The following is a 24,548-nucleotide window of genomic DNA, read 5'->3' on the forward strand; positions in this document are numbered from 1 at the left end:
TAAAAGTAGTATTCATTGGCAGTATTCAAGACAGTGGTACGATAGGTCAAGAACACAAACTGGCGGATAAGACTTTTTGAGCGCAAGTAAATGAAATGGGCTTTTTGAAGCCCTGGTAAATTAAAGAGTTGTTGCACGTTATCAGCTGGTCTGAGTTTTACCATGATAATCGCCTTGTAAAACAATTTAATCACTATTTCTCAGGAAAAAAAGAAACACTCAAGTGTGCTTTAAGACAGCCTGCACAAATGAACACAAAATCCCTGTCCTATCACAGTTAAGTCGATGTAGGGCCATCTCACCAAATACAGAAGTCGATATACAGTCAGAAGAACAGAAAAACGTCCACTGTCATTTCAGTTCCCGGTAGTGGTGGTCTTCAGATGGTGATGACCCTGCACTTCTCCGGTGGGAAGTCATGCTCCAACAGGGGCACGTCGACGAGGACACCAGGGACCCGTCCACCCTCGCCGCCCTGTCCATGTTGATCACCGTGCTCAGCCCCCGGCCGATCACCTAGATCTTCCTACCGATGCCCACAATCTGATACGGTTGGCCTGCTGACCACCACACACTCCTTGGTCTCATTCAAGCACATCATCAATTTTGTGCCGAGGGACTGGCCAAGCATGCAAAGCGTCCCGTCCACGACGACCATCAGGTCCGACCAGCACAGGGTGTCTCATTCTTCGTGCCCCTCCAGCTCCTGTGGACCGGTTTGTATATACCCACAAAGTACATTCTATTCTAGGATGCCTTGTGGATGGTCACCGGCTCATCATCTGTCACCGGAACTACTTCATCAACCACAACGAAAGAGGCTCAATGCCGGCCCACGAGGCCCAAACTGACTGCCAAGCCCAACCCGAGGAGGCTTGACCTGATATATAGAGGAACACATCTCTTCAGGGATGGGGGTCGAAGAACTGGAACCCGAACTGGCCGCCATTGGGCGTTTTCCCTCTCCCACCTCCCGGGTCTAGCTTCCCAGATCCCCTTTCTTGCTGATAGAAACTTGTATCTGTGACTAAATTCCTTGTATCCATTATCCATTGAGTAATTTGTATCTAGGTTCGTAACATTTGGTATTCAGAGCCAGTCCACCACCTCCCACCTACAAAATTTCCCCACCATCGTCACCATGAGCAGCCTAGCTGAGCAATTCGATCGGATCCAGGACGTTGTGCGCGAGTTGATGGAGTTGGTCGGCACAGATTCTGAAATCATCAAGTCTCCCGTGCAAGAGCCAACGACTGAGGAGATTGTGGTTGACCACGACAACGTCATTGCCGGTCTTGCACCTGCGGTGAGTATCCTCGACGCTAGCCTCGATGTTGGCGTCGACGAGGCCGTGCCTCATGTCGTCTCACCACCAACCGTCGTCGTTGAGGAGGCCGCTGAGGTCGTCCTTTCTGCTACCAGCAGCTCATGCACCATGTTGCATGCCATGTGTTTGACAGAATACCCAAGCCAGAAGGGTGCCACATTGGCTTCTGTGTTCACCCCAGCCGCAACACCTACGTCGCTCACGGCCATGGTCATCGTCGTCCCTTTGCTTGCTGCACCTGCGGCAAGCGACAGAACCCTCGACAGTAGCCACGACGGAAGTGGCCTAGGAATGTTGCCCCTGACTCTGTGGAGTGTGCCTGCATCCTTCACTGAGAGGGTGTTTGTTTCCAGGGACTTATTGGTCTAGGGACTTAAATAAGTCCCTATAAGTCCCATCTAAACCAAACAGGAGGGACTTATAGGGACTTAAAGTGGGCATTTGGGACTTATGAAATAAGACTCTCAAGGAGGGACTTATAGGGACATATAGTTGTAATATGGTCTTATAGAGACTTATAAGTCCCAGGAACCAAACAGGTAGAGACTTTTTAGGGACTTGGGACTTATAAGTTGGGACTAAAAAAAGTCTTAGGACTTATGAACCAAACAGGGTCTGAGTCTCTGGAGCTCTGGCCAACCCAGCTGTGCTGGTTGTCTGTTCTCCTCGTGCTGGACACCAAGTCATCCTCAAGGTGTTCGACAACGTGCCTCATCAACCACACCGAGCTGTTCATGTACATGTCCATCGCATATGTGATCCCGAGTATCATGCGACCGAGACAAGGGCTACAACCAAGGCCATGGCCTTCCTTCATCAGTGACCAAGCTGCACATGGTGAGTGCGCTGACACTAATGAAGCAGAGTACAAATGGAAGCCACTCTTCGGCTCTCGAAGAAATTCAAAGACTAATGTCTTTGTGCCACTCAGGCAAACTAGAGGAAACAATGACAGACGGTTTTCGAGTCCTGGGAGCACGACCCTCTTCAAGTGGTACTCTCAGGAAGGATTCTTAGAAAAAATCGTTGCTACCTTGTCATCAAAGGTGCTCCGGCAGGTGCCATGGCCATTCATTGTGTGCAGCCATGTATGTACCGTGTTGCAGCTGGATGAATTTAGGAGCCTCACGAAGATTTCTTCAGCTGGTATGCCCAGACAACACTCAGTTGGATTTCTTACTGGAGATGAGCTAGTATTGGGTTGTTCTATAGAGCCACAGTCAATTTCCTCCTGGGAGTATTTGCAATATAAGTTGCTGCAGCCGTGGACTCCATCACTTCAAACAAATTTCAAGAATGAGGCCTTACAGGAAGAGAAAATGGTGGGTTTCATGGTGGCATTAATAGGACAGATGCATTGGCTTCTTTGGGACTACTTCTCCTTTGATGAAAATTTTAGTGTGCCACATGTTGCCCAAAGAGTTATGTGTGTCACATCACCATGGGGTCCCGGTGTTCACAAAAATCCAATGACGAATCACATGGGTTGGCTGGAACTTGAGATAGCCGCCTTGATGACTATTGTGAAGGCTGAGTTCATAAGTAGCAGCCTACAGATTCATCCCAGTAAGAATGCTCAAGTAAATTTCCCCTGGTCCAGTTGTTACTTATTTCTTAAGGTTGGAAAGTTGCAGAATGTTATGGTGAAGCTCAACACTGGGCCCTCTGGAGGGTGGTTCTTGTTGGAAATATGAGCAATTTACCAAATGATTTTATTAACAGAAATACTAGATAAAGCATGACTAATATAGTAGAGATAAAACAAGTCATGCGTTCTGACAGAGAGAAGGTAAATAGTTTCTGCATATATGAACCGTAGCCTATCATATCTAAAGCATACAGTATAGCAAGTAGCATATATGAAGTAGAACCTATCATGTGTAGGACAAGGACTAGAACAAGGAACTGCGGCAGAACCTTTAACAGGAAAGACAAGAACACGTACAGGACAGCAGCAGCAGAAGCGCTGTACTTGGGGTCGGTGTCCTCGCCTGCCATGTCGTCGAGGAGGTCGTGGACGTCGGGGAAGAAGTCGTCGTCGGGGAAGTAGTCGTCGGCGACCGGATCGTCCGTGATGAAGCAGCCAGTAGTCGCGCTGAGCGCTCCCCAAAAACCTTATCACCCTTCTCCCGTACAGGACTCAAAAGGTGTGGTTTCGGAGGCCTACTGTCCCGACCTGCGGTGCACGCCGCAAGACGGGATGGGGAAGAACGTAGCAGCAACGCAGTGGTCGGAACTTTGTGGCGAGAGGAAGAAGAGGAGCTTCTGTTGTGTCTCTCTGGAGAGGAGCGACCTCTCTTATATAGGCACAGGAGAAGGACGCGAAGAGGCTGCGGCAAGAGGTGAAGCAACGAAGGGAGACGAAGCGAACAGGCAGCGGCCGAAGAGGCGCGTCATTTGAATTCAGTGTCCACTACAGAAAACGTTTCAACTCCCATGTGACCTTTCGTATACCCGTCGTGCGTGGCAGAAATTTAGATATCGGCTCAGCTCATTCCCGCAACCCGTGGCGCGTCGTGACGAGGCGTGGCGTGGCGTGGCGAGGCGGGCGGCGGAGGAGGAGCGCGCGTGGATATCCCTCTTGTTCTCCCACTCCCACTAAACTAGCAATGTGGGACTAAACTTTAGTAGTATCCCTTGCCTTGCACAAATGGGCTAAGTGGGCCTCTAGGATTTATTAGGAATTTCTGAAATAGTTATTGAGCTGCCCAAAATAGACTAAATTCTAGCAATCCCCCACCAGATCCCAGAGGCACACAGAAATTTGCCTTTGGTTCCAAAATACTGTTTTATATACCGGTACTGCAGTGGAGACTGTTAAGTTGAACTTCCACCTAGAACTCTATGCTACACTAGTAAAAAACTTGAACAGTGGACTGGGCCTTGAACTGCAAGTTTTCTGCGAATCTAGCTTCACATAAAGCCTTGACCAATATGTGGCTACCGTGGATCTTCCCCGCGGGTGGAGCTTATGCGTCATACTCCATGACCTTTCATGAGTTTACTAGAGAGAACCCTACTCTCATAGATTGCGACGTTTGGCAATCAGACTCATATAGGTGTGTTCTTCAAAAGATGTTCTGCAGGATAACATCTTTGCTTAAATAAGCCACTTAGAACACATTAAGATATACATCAACCTGCCATGCAGATTAGGAGAGTATTGCATCTTCATGGAGTGGTATTGTGAATAGTAAGGATACTCTCCTCTCAGTTGACCAACAGCTTGTCTTCCACATCTAATTCACGGGATCTCCGATCACAAAGAATAGGTTACCATTGTGAACAACTCATATTGTGGGTCTCATACCCATCTCCCTCGATGCATTATCTATCACATTACGTGATAGACCCTTGGTAAAAGGATCTGCCAGATTTTTAGACATTTGAATATAATCCAACGCAATAACTCCGGAGTTTTTCATTTTCCTGACAGACTTTAACCTTCTCTGAACGTGTCTTGATGACTTCATGTTATCCTTTGAGTTGCTCACTTTCATGATCACAGTTTGATTGTCGCAGTTCATAAGGACACTCGGTACAGGTTTCTCAACAACCGGCAAGTCATTCAAGAGCCGGCGAAGCCAATCTGCTTCAACCGTAGTTGTATCTAGTGTTGTGAGTTGTGCTTCCATTGTTGACCTTGTTAAGATGGTCTGCTTGCAAGACTTCTAAGAAACAGCGCCACCTCCATGAGTGAATACATAACCGCTCGTGGCCTTTATCTCATCAGCATCTGAGATCCAGTTTGAGTCACTATACCCTTCAAGCACCTTTGGATGCCCGGTGTAGTGAATTCCATAATTTACAGTGCCTTTCAAATAACGCAAAACTCTTTCTAGAGCTTTCCAATGCATATATCCTGGTTTTGAAACAAACCGACTCAGTTTGCTAACAGCAAAAGAGATGTCGGGTCTTGTAGCATTGGCTAAGTACATAAGCGAGCCAATAATCTGAGAATACTTCAATTGGTCTCTAGCAATTCTTCGATTCTTTTGAAGCAACACACTAGCATCATATGGTGTTGGAGAGGGCTTGCAGTCACTATAGCCAAAGCGACTCAAGATCTTTTCCACATAGTGAGATTGAAGCAATGTAATCCCACCATCATCGTCTCTCAACAACTTGATGTTCAGAATGACATCAGCCACTCCTAAATCCTTCATCTCAAAACAACGAGATAGGAAATCCTTGACCTCCTTAATAACATTCAGATTGGTTCCAAAAATCAGTATGTCATCAACATACAAGCACAGTATAACTCCCTCGCCCCCACCATGGCGATAGTACACACATTTGTCAGCTTCATTCACAACAAAGCCTGCAGCTGTTAAAGTTCTTTCAAACTTCTCATGCCCCTGTTTGGGTGCTTTCTTAAGTCCGTACAAAGACTTCAGCAACTTGCACACTTTCCCTTCCTGACCATCTAGTACAAACCCATCTGGTTGTTCCATATAAATTTCCTCGTCCAACTCTCCATTTAGGAAAGCAGTCTTAACATCCATTTGATGAACGAGAAGACCATGCGAGGCAGCTAGTGAAAGTAGAACTCGAATAGTGGTCAGTCGAGCCACAGGTGAGTAAGTATCAAAGAAGTCTTCACCTTCATTTTGGGTATAACCCTTAGCCACGAGCCGAGCCTTGTACTTTTCAATAGTACCATCAGGCCTAAGCTTCTTCTTGAATACCCATTTGCATCCTATAGGTTTGCACCCATAAGGACGATCAGTTATCTCCCAAGTTTCATTCGCCAAGATGGAATCCATCTCGCTACGAACCGCTTCCTTCCAGTAGTCAGCATCTTCAGATGCATAGGCCTCTGAAATAGAACTGGGAGTGTCATCTATGAGGTACACAAGAAAATCATCACCAAAGGACTTTACAGTCCTCTGTCTCTTGCTCCTAATAGGAACTTCATTGTTCTCCTCCACAAGACTTTCAAACTGTTCTATCGAAATTGTAGGGTCGGTAATTGTAACTGGTTCCTGATTCGATGAACTAGGCATCTCCTGATTAGATGAGGTAGCCATATCCTTCATGGGAAAGATATCTTCAAAGAAAGTCGCATCATTCGACTCCATGATCGTACCGACATGCATGTCAGGTACCTCAGATTTTACAACCAAGAATCTATAGCCAATGCTATGAAAAGCATATCCCAGGAAAACACAATCCACAGTCTTTGGTCCAAGCTTCCGCTTCTTTGAAATTGGAGCATTGACTTTCGCCAAACAACCCCATGTTCGCAGATAAGAGAGTTTTAACCTTTTCTTCTCCCATTCCTCGAATGGAGTTATCTCTTTGTTCTTTGTGGGGACTCGGTTCAGGACATGACATGCTGTCAATATCGCCTCCCCCCACCATGCCTTGGAGAGACCCGATGTCTCTAACATGGCGTTAACCAAATCAGTTAGAGTACGGTTCTTTCTTTCGGCCACCCCATTTGACTGAGGTGAGTAGGGAGGCGTCCTCTCATGGATTATACCATGTTCCGCACAAAAAGTATCAAACTCATTGGAAAAATACTCTCCACCATGGTCGGACCTAAGCCTCTTGATTTTCCGATCAAGTTGGTTTTCCACTTCAGCTTTATAGATCTTGAAAAAGTTCAAAGCCTCATCCTTAGATTTCAGAAGATACACACGGCAGTATCATGGAGTCATGAATTAACGTCATGAAATATTTCTTTCCACCTTTTGTCAACACACCATTCATTTCACATAGATCTGAATGTATGAGCTCTAGTGGTGCAAGATTTCTTATTTCCGCAGTCGTGTGAGACTTACGAGGTTGCTTAGCTTGCACACACACTTGACACTTAGATCCCTTGACGGTGGTGAAACTAGGGATTAAGTTCAACTTCGCTAGTCGCGACATGCAACCAAAGTTAACATGACAAAGACATGAATGCCACACATTGGATTCACTATTGTTGCAAATATGATTAACAACTTTATTGCAAACGTCTGATAAGGATAAATGAAACAAGCCTCCTGACTCATAGCCTTTACCAACAAAGGTTCCATACTTGGATATTACAAATTTATTCGACTCAAAGACAAGCTTGTAGCCATCTCTACACAGAAGAGATCTGCTAACAAGATTTTTATTGATGGAGGGGACATAATGCACGTTTTTCAGCCGCACGATCTTCCCCGAAGTAAACTTCAGATCGACCGTGCCAACACCATGAACAGAAGCACTTGAACCGTTGCCCATCAGCATGGTTGAAGTCCCTGCGGTCTGATAAGACGAAGAAATGGAAATATCACCGCATACATGCACATTAGCACCCGTGTCAATCAACCAGTCAGGAGAATGACATACTAAAAGAATAGTGGGAAATATACCATACCCAGCATCCTTCATGTCAGTGTCTCCAATGACAACATTAGCGGTCTTGCCGCCTTTCCCAGGATGACGCTTGTCATAGCGATTAGGGCAACTAGGAGCCCAATGATCAGGATCCCCACACACATGACAAGCACCTTTCTTCTTGCCATTCTTCTCCTTGAAGTTCATGTGTTGCACAGCCTTGTTCTTCCTATCAAACTTTGCTTTTCCATCAAACTTTCCCTTGTTCTTGAACTTGTGGGGCTGGAAGTTCTGCTTCTGTACCACATTGGCACTAGATCCTCCCTCAATACCTCGAGCATGTGTGTCCTTTGCTCTCGCCTTTTCTTCCACATCAAGAGTGCCAATGAGATCCGGGACGGAAAACTCCTGCCTCTTATGCTTCAGCAAGGTAGCAAAGTTCCTCCATGAAGGGGGAAGCTTAGTGATGATACCTCCAGCAACAAACTTGTCCGGTAGCATACAACTGAAGTGCTCAAGTTCTCTAGCAAATGACTGTATCTCATGAGCTTGCTCAACCACGGAGCGCTCTTCAGTCATCCTGTAATCATAGAATTGCTCCATGATGTACAGCTCAGTGCCAGCATCCGAGACCCCAAACTTGGCCTCGAGTGCATCCCACATATCTTTTCCATTATCAATTGACGCATAAGCATCAACTATGTTCTCACCAAGAACACTCAAGAGAGCAGCCTTAAACAGAGTATCCATTTTCTGAAAAGCTTGTGCCTGTCAGCATCAAGCTCTCCTTCAGGTTTGCCGAGAGTGGCGTCATAGCAACTCATGGTTTGAAACCATAAGACTGCTCTCACGCGCCACCTCTTATAGTGGATACCCTCAAACATAGGAGGTCTCATGGAAGCAGCAAAACCACTTGGGGTAAATTGCCTATAATAAGGTTTTTGAATTGTTGGAAATATGAGCAATTTACCAAATGATTTTATTAATAGAAATACTAGATAAAGCATGACTAATATAGTAGAGATAAAACAAGTCATGCGTTCTGACAGAGAGAAGGTAAATAGCTTCTGCATATATGAACCGTAGCCTATCATATCTAAAGAAGACAGTATAACAAGTAGCATATATGAAGTAGAACCTATCATGTGTAGGACAAGGACTAGAACAAGGAACTGCGGCAGAACCTTTAACAGGAAAGACAAGAACACGTACGGGACAGCAGCAGCAGAAGCGCTGGACTTGGGGTCGGTGTCCTCGCCTGCCATGTCGTCGAGGAGGTCGTGGACGTCGGGGAAGAAGTCGTCGTCGGGGAAGTAGTTGTCAGCGACCGGATCGTCCATGATGAAGCAGCCAGTAGTCGCGCTGAGCATTCCCCAAAAACCTTATCACCCAATACAAGAAATATGTCAACTTGTGACCTTCTGTTAGTGACCCTGGAAGAATTGTTCATAGATCTATGACCATTTCAGACCAATTGGTCAAAAGTTGTTCGGGGGCTCCAAAACCTAAACTATAACGACCATTTTGGTCAGAAAGGTCGTAATTTCCTTACACGAAATGGTCATAAAGCAGATAGCACTGGTCTGCTGCCTTATTTCTAGCTGATCATGACCAATATAGATGGTCATAACCTTGTAAATTGTGGTGGGTTGCTATGACTAGGCGCCACCTCATCAGTTTTGCCTATGTGTCATGTCCATGTGGCAGTTTTTGCCCTAGGTTGTGAAGCAACCTATATTTCTGTCATTCCCAAAATTCCCAAAAAAATCTCATAAATTCTTTGGGTCATATCTTCATCAAATATGTAAAAATCCTTCCTTGCCTAGTTCAAAACTAATTCAACAATATTCATTTTCCTATTCTATTCACGACAACACTTTATGAAGGAAGTGCTATTTATATATTCTTGATTGCCCTCGGAATTTTTGGGCACTCTTTCCTATCCAAATCATTACCGCATGACAAAATTCAGCTCCACTTGCCTAGCAAATCTTCCTCGGCAAATTTCCAAAGTTTTTGTCCACCTAGAAGCATTGTGAAGGAAGTACCTTTTTTATATATCGAAATGACATGAAATTTATACAGTTCCTTCATATGCTCAAATTATCACCCTCCTCCAAATTGCAGCTCAGTCAAATCATCTATATGAGCTCAGGTTCAATTTATATTTTATGGCCAAATTGGCACGTTGCAAAGCAAGTGTTATCTAGACCCCTCCTATTACCCTCAAACTTTTCGGGCACTCTTCCATACCCAAATCATTGCCACATGATAATATTCAGCTCAATCTTCCTAGTAAATCTTTCTCAGGAAATTTTCAAAGTTTCTACCTCGAGAGAAGCTTTGTGAAGTAAGTACTAGCTAGGCTTACCCAAATGATCTGAAAATTTACCAGCGCATGACCATACCTATGTAACTTACCTACACCAATTTTTAGCTCATTTCATTCATCCAATCTCTCTCACTAGTTTTCCCAAGTTTCTGTCCATAGAAGAGAATTGTGAAGGAAGTACCACTTTGGCATTTCCAAATAGTATCCATTTTCTACAGTGGTTTCCTATGCCCAAATAACCATCCTCCACCTAATGCGAGCTCAATCCGTTCATTATTTTGAGCCGAGCTTCAACATCCGTAGTTATGTCCAGTATGGTAGTTCGCAAAGCAAGTACCACCTAGGCTCCTCCTTTTGAGCTGAAAATTTGTGAAGACGGTATTCTTAGTAACTGATCATCCTCAGCCAAAACTCACGCCCATTAGCCATGTACATTTCCCGTACCGCTAATCAAACACTTGGCTGTTAATTCATGTTTGAGCATCGATCGGTCTCCTCGTGAGAATCTTATGTTGTAATTTTCTTCCTAGCACCAACCTGGGGAGTGCCCAACCCACTAGATATGCCTAGGCCGCCCAGAACGCATGGCAACGCCACGGTCACGCGGTGACCATGCGGTGGGCATGCGAGTTTACGCGCTCTAGAGTTGGGGCCCTCGGCCACTGCCCAAACCTCTACGTATCGCCACCAAACCATGTATTTATGATTAAATAGGTCCTTATGTAACTAGAAATGATTTTTTGAAAAAATAAATAGCAAACTATGAGGCAGCTGCAGTTCAAATTTGACCCGCTTCCTCCTAAATCGGTGGAAATTTGTCTTTTTCATGAGAGGTGGATCAAAAAAAATTACACCCAACCATTTTGTCAATTGTGCATTAAATATGGCCTAGTATTTTATAAAAATGATTTGGTCCAATTTTGCAACAATTATTTGGTAGTTCCTTCACAAAAAAACCTCCTTTTGGGCACTCGAAAAATGGAAAATGGTTTTTTCGTCCAATGAAAATGAAAACTTTCTTAGGCAACATTGTTTGCCATTCTAATATGCACCCTTGTGCACAATATGAGATCATTTGAACAAACTATGCCATGAATGTGGCCATAAGATTGATCATTTGGCTTGAAAGCCATTGACCTTCACACATGATAGCTCATTTATGAGAACACTTTTTTAAAATAATTATCGTATTACAAGTTTATTATTTTTCCCGGAAACTTAATCACATATAATGAGACAATGCGAAGGTTTTCCAATTTTTTGATTTTTTTTGAATTTTTTATGCCCGTTTCAAAATGTGGTCAAAACGGCGGGCTTGACCGTTCCTAGGTAGCGGTTGAATCTTGGAATTTTTTTGGTGTTTCTCTGATTAAATAGATACTTATGTACCTATAAATGATTTTTAGAAAAAATAAAGAGCAAACTACGAGGTAGCTACAGTTCAAATTTGACCCGCTTCCAACTGAATCAACGGGAATTTGTCTTTTTCACCAGAGGTGGATAAAAACTTTTTACAACCAACCATTTTGTTAATTGTGCATTAAATATGGCCTAGTATTTTAGAAAAATGATTTGGTCCAATTTTGCAACAAATATTTGGGAGGTCCTTCACAAAAAAAACTCATTTCGGGCACTCGGAAAATGGAAAATGAATTTTCCGTGCAAAGAAAATGAAAACTCCCTTAGGCAACATTGTTTGGAATTCCAAGATGCACCCTTGTGCACAATATGAGATCATTTGAACAAACTATGCCATGAATGTGGCCATAAGATTGATCATTTGGCTTAAAAGCCATGAATCTTCACACTTGATAACTCATTTCTGAGAACACTTTTTTAAAATAATTACTGTATTACAAGTTTATTATTTTTCCTGTAAACTTGGTCACACATAATGACACAATGCAAAGGTTTTCCAATTTTTTTGATTTTTTTGAATTTCATATTTTCAAAATGGGGTCAAAACCATGGGCATGACCGTTAGTAGGTAGGGGCTTAATAACGCAAAACTCCTGGTGAATCTCTGATGAAGTAACTACTTTCCTGTCTAGAAATGATTTTTGCGAAAAAGATCAAACTATAAAGCACTTGTAGTTCAAATTTGACCTTATCCTTAAACGGCGATAATATGTCTTTTTGATAAGAGGTGTATCGAAAGCTTTTCACATGCAACCATTTGGTTATCTGTACATAAAATGTGGTCTAATATTTTTTAAAATTGTTTTGGTACAATTTTTCGACAAATATTTGGTAGGTTCTTAAAAAATCCCATCTTTGGCACTTCGGAATTAGAAAAAAAACGTGCAATGAAAATAAAAACTCGATTCGGTAACATTGTTTATCCGAAATAAGAGGCCATTTGAAAAATATTGGGTCATTTGAACAAACTATAAGGGAGTAATATGTTGAGTCTTTACCCGGAATTGGAGGATAAAAAATATAAGAGAAACGGAAGGAAAAACACACAATTTGCATATGCTTAATTCTCATTGGTGGAATCATTTATGCCATGGATTGATGATATGGCGAACATCCTGCCATTCATTCCCAGCACTCCCACCGTCCACCCATCCATCCATCCATCCATTCTAAAGAAAAGGAGAAAAAAGGAGAAGCCCACCGCACCAATCTCTCCCTCTCTCTCGTGCGAACCTTTCCTTCCCAACCTACGATCTCCTCGCCGCCGCCACCAACTATGCCGGCCGGTTCCGGCGAGCTCAGGCCACGCGCAGCTCGATCCCTGAGCTCCCCAAGATCCGCCCCTCCCTCCCCTCCGTTCAGATCCGCGCCTCAAGGCCCGCAACCTCGCCCGCGGCTAGGGTTCCTTCGTCGGAACCCGGCACAACCGGCGATGTCAAGGCCAAAGCTCGCGAGATCTGTCACCAGCATTGCCCAGGTAGGCCCTTCCCATCCTTCCTTGCTCGGATCCAACCTCTCATCCTCATCTCACCTTCTCCTCCTACCCGCCCCTTTGCTGCAGGTCACCATGACGTGGAGACGGCGACGATGGCAGGAGGGCGCCGGCCTTGCCCTGCTCGAGGAGGAGGAGGGGCACACCTAGCCACCGGCCATGCTCTGCTCAAGGAGGAGGGGCAGGAGGGGTCTGCTGCTAGGGCAACCAAGAGATCTTGCCGAGCTCAAGCACAGCCACGACGACCCACTGCGGCAGGTAGCATATCCCTCCCCCTCTACCTCTGCTCAGTAATGATGCTAAGTTAAGGAATATTGATGCAAATCCCGGTTACCTCAAGGAATTCAAGAGGGATTTGTCTTAACAAGTCCAGTTTTTTTATTTAGTTAGTTAGTGCCAAATAGAGAGACAAGATGAGGTCTAGATTGGTCAATTTGGCTGCCAGCTCATGGATTTGTATCTATGCAACCATCTCCTTCCTGTTGGTATGGTTTGGTTGCAAGAAATTCAATTTTTGGTGACCTGCACCTAGTTTAACTTCTCTGACATAAATATGTTGTGTACATTCTGAATCCCCAACATGACACAAATTCAATTACTAGTGATTGTGAACATAGCCTCCCTGTTCACCAAATGAAGAATCCACCCAAGATTCTGGCCATGTCGGCAAGTCCACCCCATCCAAGGACCTCAATACCACGCCTCCCTGTCTCAGATCTCGACTTCCCCACCTTCACGCTTGCTCCACTTGCCCTATTGGCTTGGTGTGCAGCTCCAAACCATCACCATTCACTTCTAGAGGGCCTTCCAGGTCCACGACAAGCTCTACACCGGCCTTGTCCCTCCCTTTTGCCTCTATGGGTAAACTTACATGCTACAGATTATTCACAATTTCTCCATTGTTAGCAGCATCTGCTTAAGTATAATTTTTAGAACTGGTTATTAGCTGAAATTACAATAGTTAATTCTTTTATCTGTATGTCGCCTGATTTGTTGCTTGTTGCCAGATTCTTGTTATACGAAGATTGACCTGATTATCCTAAGATTGTAGATTTATTTTTCTCTTGAAGCTAGGTTTCTTTTCAAGCATGTCTAACATCTACATGGAATTCTTGAGATAAATAATATAAGGAGATTTTTTGTGGTACATGTGCATGAACCTATAGTCGGTTATTGTCGGCTGCCCTTTTTTATTATATGTGGCTTGTTGCATAGAGGCTTATCTATGCATTAGTATTGGATTCTCTTATCATGTTAGATTCCTTGGTCTTCTTTTTGAGCCTTACCATCAATTTTTTCTTGTACACGGCAATGGCAGGAGTGCCATATTGGGCAGAGGAAGAGGATGAGAAGAAAGAAGGCTTGGGCGTGAGTGGGTGCTGGGTGGCGGCGGCCTTCCGCTACCTACACCATGGCACCTCACTCTACCGTGGTGGCAAGTATGTTTGACTTCCACAACTCCAGCCTCCTCTATGTGCATGTATATACACCACCGACCACAAATCCTAGATTTAGCTTTCTTGTATAATATGATGTGACTTATGCATTGTCCTCTCATTTATTTACTATAATGGAGATTCCAAATATGTTGTTATGCTGGAGGATGAGTCTTGTTAAGCCAGCAACAGTGGGGAGCTACAAAATTACCTTACCTGATCTGAACTGTGAGCACCTAATGATTTTGCGTGTGCAAATAAATGGAAGTCAAAATGCTTTTGGTTGTGACTTACTTTTCCTTAGCATATATGTATGTCTTATTTAAACTTGAATCATTGTTTTCTCCTATGATGCTATGTGATTCAGTAATAAATTAGTAGACTTGAATATTTCTTGTTCTGATCAGCCTTGTGTGGAAGATACGACCTTCTTTGAATACCCTGCTCATTATATGTTGCTCAAGGGTTCGCTGTCATAGCTCTTGTTCTTGTTTTTGTTGATCTAAGAAACATCTTGCATGCTATAGAAGTTCTATTAGCTAAACTTGCCTTTTAGTAGTCTCCATAAAAGTGGTTATATTTTGAATTTAATTATATTTGTTTGCTGCAGCGGAATGCTCATCACCTTGTAGGGAAGATCTGAACCAAGTGACTGCAAAGGGTTGTTTGGCAATGTGTAGGTCAATCTCACCCTTGTGGACAAGTAATATTTTTTTCTCCAGATTTAGTCTACATTGTCCAGGTTGTATGCTTCGATTGAGATCATTAATGATTGAGATCCCATCAAGGTAATGCTCTTCCCCCACATGTTCTACAAGAAAAGTATATACAAGATTCAAGAGCGTTTATGGGGTTGCTTGTTCGTATGATTTGTTCATGTGCTTCATGTTGTAATTCCAGTCAAGTAAAGACAAAAGAAACATGGTACCCTCTTTACTACCGAAGTTTTGCAACCATGTTAATAGTTAATGCAAATTGTTGGGACTCTTCTAAGAAGATTATTTCATTAGTTTATTTCTGTAACTATTTCCCGTGCAATAATAAAGGTTGAGATCACTGCAAGAAATGGTTCTGATTGGTACTCCTTAGATTTAAACTGATGAATTATGTTAAATTCTACATACGAGGTTGTGTTTCTGCCATGTATACTTTGTGTGCATGTGTTGTAGTGTAAAAAACGCTTTTATATTATGGGACAGAGGGAGTAGTTTGCAATCAGTTTGGTTTGGTTGTTTATGAGCTGTGTTGTGTTGTACTGCTCATGGTTGTGATGTTTATTATACTGTGTTAAAGATACACTATTCACATATCTTGATCTTGGAAGTTATTGATGTGAGCTTTTTTTGCACAAAGTGTTCAGAGCTAACACACGAATAATCTTGCAAGTCCTGAAATTTCTATGGGAGTATGTCTTAATGTCTTGTGTTTCTGTTCATTGATGTGAACTTTTAAGTCTCACTTCTGAATGTAAAACCACCATTTGTCTTTCTTTTGCTCGTATTTTGTATGCTTTCTTATGTTTGCTTATTCCTATTACCAGGATGATCTGAGTCACTCAGAAGAAGTGGAGAGTAGAAGGAGGGCACAAGAAGCTTCGTTTCTCATTGATGTTATGTGTGATAACTTAAAACTTGTGCTTCTCATCCAATATTTGTAGAACTATGTTGATGTGCGCTTGTGCACTTGTTGGATCCTTTTGTTGTGCACTTGCACATATATAACTATTTTTCTGTGCACTTTTAGAATCATTTTGCGGTGCACTTGTTGGGCCTTAAACCTTGGTGTATCGAGGAGTCATTGGATGATGTATTGTATTTCATGTGATGTGTTACTGAAATGAAATATACAGTTTATCTGCAATATTGTATTTTGTTGTACTTATTTTTTAATGGGCCTATCTTGATATATGCATGCTTCTGACAAAATAATGCATCAGCCCATACAAATCAGACATTTCTTATAATAAAATATGTATTGGGCCAGGCCCATGTAGGCTAGATTGGTGGACCGGGCTGGGAAATTTATGATGATTCCATTTGGTCACTAGCAATGCCACGTCAACTTAGCCACATCAGATCCTACGTGGCTCATAGAAATGGGTAATGACCAAACCAAAATTTTGGTCAATAGAGATTTGCGACCAAAATTTTAGAAAGGTCATGTTTGTTCGTTTTTGACGGCCAACTGTTGACCTTTTGAATTTGGTCAAAACAAGGTCATAAAACATGAATAATGACTATTCAGTGACCAAAATGGAGGGTCAACAATGAACAAATTTCTTGTAGTGACCCTTCTCCCGTACAGGACTCAAAAGGTGCGGTTTCGAAGGCCTACTGTCCCGACCTGCGGTGCACGCCGCAAGACGGGATGGGGAAGAACGTAGCAGCAACGCAGTGGTCGGAACTTTGTGGCAGAGAAAGAAGAGGAGCTTCTGTTGTGTCTCTCTGGAGAGGAGCGACCTCTCTTATGTAGTGAAGCAACGAAGGGAGAAGAAGCGAACAGGCAGCGGTCGAAGAGGCGCGCCGTTCGAATTCAGTGTCCACTACAGAAAATGTTTCAACTCCCACGTGACCTTTCGTATACCCGTCGTGCGTGGCAAAAACTTAGATATCGGCTCGCTCCCGCAACCCGCGGCGCGGCGCGGCGCGTCGTGGCGTGGCGTGGCGTGGCGTGGCGTGGCGTGGCGGGCGGTGGAGGAGGAGCGCGCGTGGATATCCCTCTTGTTCTCATGCTCGTACAAGTGAGGAAAGAACCTCCCTTATAAGGAGGTCCAACTCCCACTAAACTAGCAATGTGGGACTAAGTGAGCCTCTAGGATTTATTAGGAATTTCTGAAATAGTTATTGGGATGCCCAAAATAGACTAAATTCAAGCAGTTCTTATCGGCTGTGACATTCTCACCAAATCTGCATGCAATTGTGTGCTGCAGCAAGGCAGTGAGCATTCAATCTCTTGTTGTTGCCCTTCATATGGCTGAATGCTGTGGTGTGTTAATCTCAGTTATAGTCACTCACACCATACAGTTACACAAACTGGTATTCCCTGATAGTAGCCCGGTATACACGCAAGTCAGAATTGGGGTCATTTTATTCGTTTGGACCTCTCAAGGGGCTCATAAAGACAAGGAATATTTTTCTGTACCGCTGCCTTTGGTGGATCAGGAGCTATGGAGGATTGCGGGATATTGGCGGTCAGATATTCAAGGTTTGCTGCTGGCAGATACAATTTTAGAAGATTCTTTCTGGCCTGGGCAATATATCATTGAAGCATGCCTTGCGAGCCCTTATCACAGGTTCATGGGCGCAATTGCTGTCGAGTGGCTCTACACCCATAATTCCTATGGAGAACTTACAGTACTTGACAATCAGCTGAAGAGTAAAGAGATCGTCACAACTCGGCCATTCAGTTCTAATGAGATTAAATGTCCGGAGGCCTTGTCGAGTATTCTACATTGCACTGATAACTATTTGCGAGTAATTATGTTCGATGAGATTGAGCCGCAGCTTACTGTACATTGGATGAAATTTGTAGTTCAGGGCAAGGCTATTGCTGTATTCAACATCACCAAGCCCTCAATGATAGGTACTCCTGTCAATCATCTATGTTTGGAGGAATATCTAGTTTGTCCAAGTCACAACTTCTCTAGTGCACCTGAACTTACATTATGCAAGAGCGGAAAGTTGGAGTTTAACAACAGGATTTCCTATATGGTGGAGCAGTACACTGAGGTTAATTCTTATATGACGAAAATTGGACTGCATCCCTTATTTGTGAGCATCGGCGCAGTAGAGCGAACCTCTCATAGGAATAAACCCATTCATCAAATGGTCAAGTAGCGACTGTCATTCCCTGCAAGTACGTGCAAGCCGGCACACATACAAGCTGCAGTTTGTGAGAATCAAGCAGTGTACTCCTTATTCTGCAATTGCTCATGTGGCAATCCCAACACTATTGCTATTGGGGTTGAGTGCTCTGACAGGCAATGAGTGTACCCCCACAGCAAAATTATTTTGGACTATCATAGTAGGCTTGGTTGTCTAAATCTTGGATTTCTATTAACATGGCCAGATGTCTCAACGGTTCAGATTAACGTGTTACCTTGCACTGAACTTAGCTCCCAGAAACATCCAATGCCAAGTGTGGACCAGCTGATGTTGAAGAGCTCCTATGGATGCCTTGTTCTTGCAAACACTTCTCCAAAAATAATGCTCGAGTGCTCTGCTACTGAGTTGGTGAGGTGCAAACTCTCACAGGCTCATGCCGCAGAGTTCTATATCGATTGCTCGGTATGTTTGAGGTTTGAATTCAGTCCCTTGATGGTTTGGAAGATTGCTTGGGTGCTTGGTTCTGTGCGTACTATTGTTGCATACAACTCCCAGTGTGCAGTCTTTACAAGACTGAATGGTTGGCATGTGATGGGTCAACCAAGTCCGTGCCAACAACGACTACTACCTCAACGACACTAGCGTCTTTGAACTTGATCAAGTCTACCTCGAACATGGCTACTACCATTAAGGATATCACCACCGCTCTGGCAGTTCCATGGGACCCGGGCATAAATTCTTCAGTGTCGGCTTGGGTCAAGCCGAGTTTCAAGGAGTGAGGAATGTCATGGGAACTACTTCATCAACCACAACGAAAGAGGCTCAATGCCAGCCCACGAGGCCCAAACAGACTGCCAAGCCCAACCCGAGGAGGCTTGACCTGATATATAGAGGAACCCATCGCTTCAAGGAAGGGGATCGAAGAACTGGAACCCGAACTGGCCGTCGTTGGGCGTTTTCCCTCTCCCACCTCCCGGCTCTAGCTTTCCAGATCCCCTTTCTTGCTGATAGAAACTTGTATCTGTGACTGAATTCCTTGTATCCATTATCCATTGAGTAATTTGTATCTAGGTTCGTATCATCATCCAATGCCAGGAATTTGACAATGTCAGGGGTAAGCATCGGGTTCTTGTGTGGGCACCAAGAGCCTGTCAGTCCGAATCCTCCGGTAACATAAATCTTGTCGTTCAGAGCTGCCGTTACAAAGTAGCACCTGAAATCAAAACATCAGCGCATAAGTGGATCGCCCATAGTAACTACTAGGATACTAGGCCACATATGTAAAACAAACAGAGAACAGAAGTTGAAGGAGTACCTAGCAGTAGGCATTGGTGCTGCTTTGCTCCAGTGATTTGAAGCAGCGTCGTAACCATATACTTCATCATTAGCATCCTTTAGCCAACTACAACCACCCATAAGTCCAAGGTCTCTATGAAAACGCCCTCCCGCGCAGATCATTGAGGTTCCATGACTTGGATATAGCAGCTGAAAGATAGTAGGGCAACATGGCAAAGCATTATAGGCCACAAAGACCTGCAAATTTCCTAGAGATTTTCCCTCGGAAGTCGTAAACAAAACCTCCTAAATGATCTACAGTTTGCTCCTCATGATACACTCCTTAAAATCCAATACACAATTGGAGGTGCACACTTTCACAAATCAACAGATATCATTTGCGTTCATAGTTATATCATGAAATAATCTGATATCATTTGACAGAAAATTAGCAAGACAAAGGAGATACAGTGTGCATTTAAGTAAAGAAAGTAGATCTTTGTAATTCTCCCCGTTTCCACGGGGAGGAGATGTCGTTAAAACTCTATCTCCTACTTATTCAATGAAAATGGCAAATCTTTTGCCTCGTTTCAAAAAAAAAGTAAAGAAAATGCAAGTCGAAGGGTCACAGTCATTTAAGGATTTACATATATCACACCCGTTTACATGTATGTTATCTCAGATTTGGACCAAACTTCAGAGACCCACATGGACAAGCAAGCAATCTTTGTATTCAGAATAGAGTAACCGCTTTATTTTCAAATTGGCAGACTAGAATCATAAGCACGCGTACACCTAGTGTTTTTTTAATCTTAAACATACAACTAGCTGACACACCCTATTTACTTTGCTAGCTCATCCATCATATTTCGCCAATCCCCTCTATCCCTTCTAACTTTCTCAGTTACTGTAAGCTACCAGCAACAATATGGGGCCATGTTTCTCTTAGAAATATCAATTGGTGAGATTTGCCGTGCTTGTTCAATGGATCTTCCAACAAGGCAAGTGTGGTAGCTTTATTATGGTAATTATGATCCTACTAACCAGAGGAGTTACGGAAACAGAGGAGCTACAAGTCAGTAACAAAAGCACAAAGCTTTCAACTCAATCAAAAGTTGCAAATTCACCTGTTTCCTTCTCCTTCCGTGAGAACAGAGGAGATTCTTTCCCATCGCTGTTTGTCTGTCTGTCGTTGCGCGCCAACCAATAAATCCAAGAAACTCGTAAGGATTACATTAAGATCAGAGTGGCGCAGCGGAAGCGTGGTGGGCCCATAACCCACAGGTCCCAGGATCGAAACCTGGCTCTGATATGTATTTTTTTCATTTGTTTAGCCTTTTTAATCATAATTATTTCTCTCTGTGAATTTCGATTTGCCTTTTTTTTGTTCATCAGTTCCCAAGTACTTCGCCCGTCACTTATGTTAGTTTGCCACTGCCATGTTCGCTTATATCAAATTCAAAGATGAACAAATTCAAGATTTCACACAGCATATCTTCATCTAAATTGAAGCAGACCGGTCAAAACTGATGTTCTGTGAAACTCTAGTGATGGTGCTGAAGGATGCTTGGACTGTTTTAAATAATTGGGACTACCGTAGGTCAACAAGATGTAGTAGAATGAACTGATTCTACCGAAATGCTTTTCAAAGATTTAGAAAAATATCATTTCTGGTTACAGTTATAGCAAGAAATGCACTGCCATCACGTGACATTAATTTAGCTGGTTTGGAACTTTGAACATTGGTGCACATGTAAACTATAGCCATGTTTGTTGTTGTTCCACTTCGCAATCGTCGCGTTGTCCTTGTTTGTTCCAATATTCAGTTTTGGGTTGCTTAATTGTGCATGGGCACCACAAAGCATCAGCAGTTCTTCGACAATTACATCACGTGCTGTCGGAATAGATGTCACAAGGGGTACAAGTAAATGAGCACAACAACTGTCATGTGAATATTGGTGAAGGAATGATGTCTGGGCCACACACCATGTCCATTCGTTGACCTTCTATAAATAACTACCTTACTTGTATAGCAAAATCACGTTTAGTTGCTAGAGGGAGAATGCATGACCAAGTGTGTCAAGAGAGTGATGAACATGGTGAGATGTCACTGGTGGTAGGGCCGTTTCCTAGGGAACGTGCTGCATTGGGAATTTGATTGGAACGTATATGCAGCGTTGTTCTCGGGAATCCTCCTCTAGAGTTACATCTTGCATGTCGTTGACTCTACACTGCTGAGTTAGTGAAATTTAGTCTAGATAATGCCTAGTTTGAGATTACTCATTAGAGTGATATAGTTGAACTGAGCAAACTAGAGAGGAGGCCGGGGCTTAATTCCTCAACATGCTTAGCGTGAGTGCTCCCCCACATCCACCAATTGTTTCTCTATCATTCTAGTTTGGTCCACTCTCTCCTCTTTTTGGTCTCCTCTCTCTTTTTGTTTTGTTCATATGATGGATGTGCTTGGCTGCTTGCTGGCGCTTTTTCGACAAAGGTGTAACGGTGGGGCAGGCCACCCTGTCAAGCGTGCAGGCCAAGACGGTGGAGCCCGCAGTCAGCGACCAAGAGCAAGGAAAGGCCACAACCGAGGAGGAGGAAGCAAGACAAGCGGAATAGGTGTGAGTGGGTTGTGAATTATAAAGGGCAGGATTGGCCCAGTTGTAAGGCATGGAATGAGACAACTAAACGGACTGGAGAGAAGCTGATCTTCCTCCTCGCTTATCCCCTTCCTCTCGCCTCACCTACCACCTCCCTTCCCTTCTCCTTCCTCAGATCTGGTTGATAGGACGGCCCGTAACATCTGGTATCAGAGGTCAGAGAGCGCTGGAGACCGCGTATCCGAAGCCCCGCTACCTCACCAAGCAAGTCAGGCAGGCGACGCTCATGGAGGAGCAGATCGCTGCCCTGGCCAAGGCGGTCAACGACGGGAGGGCCGCCAACGAGGCCCGTCTTGAGGCGATCCAGACCTCCCTCGAGCTCTGGCGACCCGCGGTGACTCACCTCCAACAGCAGCCCGATGAGCTGCGTACCCAAGTAGGGTGGATCGCCCTGCATCCCGCGCTGGCGCCACCTCCGGATCCGATCCCAGAGGAGGACGCGGTGGTGCGCCCGGCGGCCGCGCCTGATGGAAGGGCCGACGCGAGCGACCACGGGCCCGGTGGCCACGGCGAGATCGACGACACCGGGGGACAGGCATACGGAGTGGTCACCACTCAGTTGCCGCCTCCGGTCAAGGGTACGTCCTTGACTGAATCTCGTGCTCTCGCGGTTCATTCAGATAATTCAGTGGTGATTTCCGATCTACACACAGCTCACACCAGTTCCCATAGTTGGTCCCTTCCCAGACTAGATTTCCCAGTGTTCGATGGAGAAAATCCCCAATTCTGGCGCACTCGTTGCGAGAAATATTTTGATGTTTATGGGGTACAATCAAATATGTGGGTTAGGGTCGCTACTCTTCATTTTACGGGTGCCGCGGCTCGCTGGCTGCAGATGCGCGAAGCAACAGGCACACCGATGTCCTGGGAGGAATTGTGCGCAGCACTGTGTGACAAATTTGGGCATGAGCAGTACCAAACACACCTCCGTCAGTTTTGTGCACATAGGCAAACAGGGACAGTAGGAGAGTACATGACACAATTCGAAGAGCTCATGCATCAGCTCTTGGCACACAATTCTGCTTTCGATCCAGTGTTTTTTACTACTCAGTTCTTAGAAGGGTTGAAACATGAAATCCGTGTTGGTGTGGTATTACATCAACCGAGGAACTTGGACTCTGCGTTTTCTTTGGCATCAATGCAGGAGGAGCTCATGGAGGCGCTGCCCCGACGGGAGTGTAGACGGCAAGAGGCTCGCGCACTGCAGTGCCCAGTACTGCCAGTGGGCATTCCGCTGGTGCGACCCGCTCCAGGGCCACCTGCGGCTGCTGAGGACCGGCGAGGCCAAGAAGCTGCTCATCTTCCAGAACGGGGAGCGCGCGGCGACGACCGGGTCGCTGTGCTTCGGAACTACCGACGAGCCCGGGGCTTGTGTTTCAAATGTGGAGAACGGTGGGGGGGCGGCCACCAATGTGCTCCCACTGTACAGCTCCACATCGTCGAAGAACTGCTGGAGCTACTTCAAGCAGAATATCCTGAGCAGCCGCAAGCTGAAGAAGATTAAGAGGAAGTGTTGATGTCCATTTCCAAGCTAGCCACAACAGGACAGATGACACCGCGTACGGTCCGCTTGTTAGGAAGAATTGAGGGTATGGAAATGTTGATCCTGGTCGACTCGGGCAGTTCTCACAGCTTCATCAGCGAGCAAAGCGCAGTAAGGATGCGAGCGGCAGTGCAACCAATCGCAGCTGTACCAGTGAAAATAGCAGATGGAGGCACCTTATCTTGCACAAGGATGCTGCCAAAATGCGAGTGGAAGACGCGAGGACAAGTGTTTCAGTCAGATCTGCGAGTGTTGCCATTGGGGTGCTATGATATGATAGTGGGGATGGACTGGTTGGAACAATGTGGACCGATGTGGGTAGATTGGACTCACAAAACACTCCAGTTCAACCACAAAGGTAAAGATATTGTGCTGACAGGGATCCAATCACGCCTGCAACCAGTTCCAGAAGTGTCAGCTACACAGCTCAGAGCAATGGAGGAGGAAGGAGATATTCTGCATTTTGTGACAGTGTGTGCGATCGTGCCAGAAGAGGGCGACAAAGTGAAGATACCAGCAGAAGTGCAAGCAATCCTTGACAAATTTCAGGTGGTCTTCCAGGAACCCACAGAGCTGCCCAAGCATCAGAAGTGGGATCACTCCATCACTCTATTGACAGGGACCAAACCAGTCAATATAAGACCATACCGATACACCCAAAAACAGAAGACGGAGATTGAGGCTCAAGTTCAGGAGATGCTCAAAGCAGGACTAATCGCTCCGAGTGTGAGCCCCTTTTCATCACCTGTGTTGCTGGTCAAGAAAAAAGACTTGACGTGGAGATTTTGCGTCGATTTTAGACATCTGAATGCCATCACAGTCAAAAACATGTATCCGCTGCCGGCCATTGATGAGTTGCTTGACGAACTAGCCGGCTCCAAGTGGTTTTCCAAACTCGACCTTCGTGCGGGATACCATCAAATCAGGC

The 24,548-nt window shown here is 44.6% G+C and overlaps 1 pseudogene; it reads right to left on the bottom strand.

The window, feature by feature from the left end:
- Positions 1-379: 379 nt before the first annotated feature.
- LOC125515924 (F-box/kelch-repeat protein SKIP4-like) lies at positions 380-19,614 on the bottom strand (annotated as a pseudogene).
- Positions 19,615-24,548: the final 4,934 nt, after the last annotated feature.

This window comes from Triticum urartu, chromosome 6A (assembly GCF_056163025.1).
Source record: "Triticum urartu cultivar PI428250 chromosome 6A, HENAU_Tu73, whole genome shotgun sequence".
Classification (NCBI taxonomy): domain Eukaryota; kingdom Viridiplantae; phylum Streptophyta; class Magnoliopsida; order Poales; family Poaceae; genus Triticum; species Triticum urartu.